The sequence below is a fragment of the Saccopteryx bilineata genome, chromosome 2 (assembly GCF_036850765.1).
Source record: "Saccopteryx bilineata isolate mSacBil1 chromosome 2, mSacBil1_pri_phased_curated, whole genome shotgun sequence".
Classification (NCBI taxonomy): domain Eukaryota; kingdom Metazoa; phylum Chordata; class Mammalia; order Chiroptera; family Emballonuridae; genus Saccopteryx; species Saccopteryx bilineata.
Genome location: NC_089491.1, coordinates 207,192,889 through 207,196,800, shown reverse-complemented (window position 1 = coordinate 207,196,800; position 3,912 = coordinate 207,192,889). Strand labels below are relative to the sequence as shown.

The 3,912-nt window shown below is 39.9% G+C and overlaps 1 pseudogene; it reads left to right on the top strand.

Annotated features, from left to right (window-relative positions):
- The first annotated feature begins 211 nt into the window (after positions 1-211).
- Positions 212-1,458, top strand: LOC136322417 (histone-binding protein RBBP4 pseudogene; annotated as a pseudogene).
- The last annotated feature ends 2,454 nt before the right edge of the window (positions 1,459-3,912 follow it).

Here is a 3,912-nt window from a genome sequence, read left to right as displayed (position 1 = left end):
AGAGGAGGGATCAAAGGGACCAGAGGAAAAGAGGACAGAGGGAAAGGGGATGATAGGATGGGATAAACCTGAAGGGAAGGGGGGAGGGCATTGTCGGGAGGAGGGCAAGGGCGATGTTAAGGGGAATAGGGGGAAGAGGGGATGCATTCGTGGTTACCTAGAATCTATGTAAACACAATTAATTAAATAAAAAAATAAAGGAAAAAATGACACAGTAGAAGAACAAGTGATCAATGAAGAGTACAAAATATGAAAAAAGAACACCCCTTTTCTTTATGATTTGGTGATGACCAGTTCTTTGGAGTGGCCCAGCTTACCTGCACAGTGGCTTCCAGATGTAACCAGACCAGAAGGGAAAGACTTCAACATTCATTGACTTGTCCTGGGTACAGACATGTTGGATATACAAAACCACCTTGTGATAGCCAGCATGCAGCTCCCTAAGATGATGCTCAGTTTGGTACTTCACACTACAACAGCGAAAAAGGAGAATTTGGAGATTTTGGCTCTGCTAGTGGAAAAAATGAAATAGAACTCAAGATCAATCACGAAAGAAAAGTAAACAAGGCACGTTATATGTACAGAACCCTTACATCATTGCAACAAAAACTCTATCCAGAGATGTTCTTGTTTTTGACTACGTAGAACATCCTGCTAAACCAGATCCTTCTGAGGAATGCATCCCAGACTTGCATCTCCATGGACATCAAAAGGAAGGCTATGAGATTTCTTGGAAACCAAATCTCAGTAGGCACTTAGTGTTTTAGATGACCATGCTATCTGCCTATGGGTCATTAGAGCTTTTCCAAAGGAAGGAAGGGTTGTGGATTCAAAGACCATCCTTACAGGGCGTATAGCAGTAGTAGAGAAAGTTTCCGGCTATCTACTCCATGAATCTCTGGGTCAGTTGATGAGGATCAGAAACATGATCTGGGATACCCATTCAAATAATACTTTCAAACCAAGCCATTCGGTTGATGCTCACACTGCTGATGTGAACTGACTTTCTCTCAGTCTTTATAGGAGTTCATTCTTGCCACAGGATCAGCTGAAAACACTTGTCTTGTGGGATCTGAGAGATATGAAGCTTAACTTTAACCCTTTGAATTACATAAAGACCAAATTTTTCAGGTTCAGTGGTTGCCTCCCAACAGGACTATTTTGGCTTCCACTGGTACTGATCATAAACTGAATGACTGGAATTTAAGTGAAATTGGAGCAGAATAATCTCTGGGAGATGCAGAACACTGGCCACCAGAGTGGTTTATTTATGGTGGTCACACTGCCAATATATCTGATTTCTTCTGGAATCCCAGTGAATCTTGAGTGATCTGTTCTGTGCCAGAAGACAATACTGTGCAATTGTGGTAAATGGCAGAGAATATTTATAATGATGAAGACCCCAAAGGAAGTGTCCTGAAGGACAGGCGTCTTAGATATTCAGTGTACTTCCTGTGATTTCAGACTCCTTTTTTTCCCCTCTCAACCCTGATGTAGATTCAACATTGGTTTTAAAACAAACTTCGGTCAGCTATCTCTCTGTAATATGTACCATCAACAATGCTATTAGTGTGAACTGAGGGGTGTTTTCTAAATATTAAGTGGTGGACTGAATTCAGCTAAGCGACAGACTTACACTTAAATTTTCTTCAAGAATTTTCTAGTAACCAAGTAAACTAGCCATCAAAAGAGGAGTATTGTGCGGTTATTTTATTTTTCTTCTGATGTTATATCTTTATTTATTTATTTATTTTTTTTTGTATTTTTCTGAAGCTGGAAACGAGGAGAGACAGTCAGACAGACTCCCGCATACATCCAACCGGGATCCACCCGGCACGCCCACCAGGGGGCGATGCTCTGCCCCTCCGGGGCGTCACTCTGTTGTGACCAGAGCCACTCCAGAGCCTGGGGCAGAGGCAAAGGAGCCATCCCCAGTGCCCCGGCCATCTTTGCTCCAATGGAGCCTCGCTGTGGGAGGGGAAGAGAGAGACAGGGAGGAAGGAGAGGGGGAGGGGTGGAAAAGCAGATGGGCGCTTCTCCTGTGTGCCCTGGCCAGGAATCAAACCCGGGACTTCTGCACGCCAGGCTGATGCTCTACCACTGAGCCAACCGGCCAGGGCCTGATGTTATATCTTTAAGTTTTTCAGAATCATTTAAATAAAGGCTAGAAGTAAGCAAGGAATAGAAACAAGTGAGGGTGGGTGTCTGGGCCACGAAGTGTAAGTATTGAGAGATATCATTTTTATTCAGGAATTAGAAGAGACTCAGGTCATATAAATTCCTACTCTAACTTCTTCACACCTGGCTTTCCAAGATGCATGTTTTCCAGTCTCCTCTCAGTTCCTGAGTTAAATCAGAACTATGTGTTCCTTCTTCCCCATATATTGTTGCTTGTTAGTATATTTCTTGAGCTGTTTTCATATTACTTCTTTCCTTTCTATAAAATGTTTTTTTTTTAAAAAACTTGGGACCATCAAGTTGTAAAGATGTATGTTTTTACGTAACAACTATACCACAGGCAGATTACCCAATACAGTTAAGAAGAGTGAATAGACAGTTTGTACTTTTCATTAACATAATCACTGGAAGGCAGCTGCTCCAGGAACACTCACCAAGCACCTGCTAAAGGGCCTCCCACCTCTGCCATGGCCAGGCTCTCTCGCAGATGCTACTGGGAGACCCGTAGCCACCCCAATGACATTTAATCAAAGCAGACTTATCCCAGTTGGCCCTGCATTAATCATGTGATTAAGATTTAAAAGAGGGGCTAGCCTATTCATAATAGCATCTAAACCAATAAAATATCTAGGGACAAACTTGACTACGAAAGTGAAAGATTAGTACAATGAAAACTACAAGACTTTGTTTAAAGAAATTGCAGCAGACACAAACAAGTGGAAAAACATTCTGTGTTCATGAATTGGAAGAGTTTATATTGTCTAAATGTCCATGCTTCCCAAAGCCACGGATTCAATGCCATCCCTATCAAAATTTTAATGGCATTTTCCACAGAATTAAAATAAACAAATTTCTATAGAATCACACACACACACACACACATACACATACACACAAAAAAAAATAGCCTCACAATCATGAAAAAGGAAAACAAGATGAAGGCACCATACTTCCTGATTTAAAACTGTACTACAAAGCTATAGTAATTGAAACAGCATGTACTGGTATAAAAATAAACACATAGGCCTGATCTGTGGGGGCACAATGGATAGAGCATCAACTTAGAATGTGGAGGTCACCGGTTTTAAACCCCAGGTTTGACTGGTCAAGGCACATATGAGAGTGTTGCTTCCTGCTCCTCCCCCTGTTCTCTCTCTCTCTCTTTCTTTTTCTCCCCTCTCTCTAAAAATGAATTTTAAAAAATCTAAAAAAAAAAAAAAGACACATAGACCAATGGAACAGAAAGCCCAGAATTAAACCCTTGCATATGCAGTAAACTAATTTTGATAAGGGAGCCAAGAACCTCCATTGGGGAAAGGAAAGTCTCTTCAACAATTGTTGGGAAAATTAAATAACCTCATGCAGAAAAATAAAATTGCATTCCTATCTTATACCACTCACAAAATTAAACTCAGATCAAAGACTTAAACATAATACCTCATACTGTAAAACTTTTAGGGAAGAAGCTTCTTAACATCGATCTTGGCAACAGTTTATTGAATATGATACCAAAAGCACAAACAACAAAAGAAAAACATCAACCATTGCAACTACATCAAACTTAAAAGTTTCTGAATGCAAAAAAAAATTTTTAATAAAAAAGAAAGCCTATGAAACAGGAGAGAATATTTGCAAACCATGTATTAAATAAAGGGTTAAAATTCAAAATTTATAAAGAACTCATATAACTCAAAACAAAAACAAAAAATTAGATTAAAAGATAAGCAGAGAAAT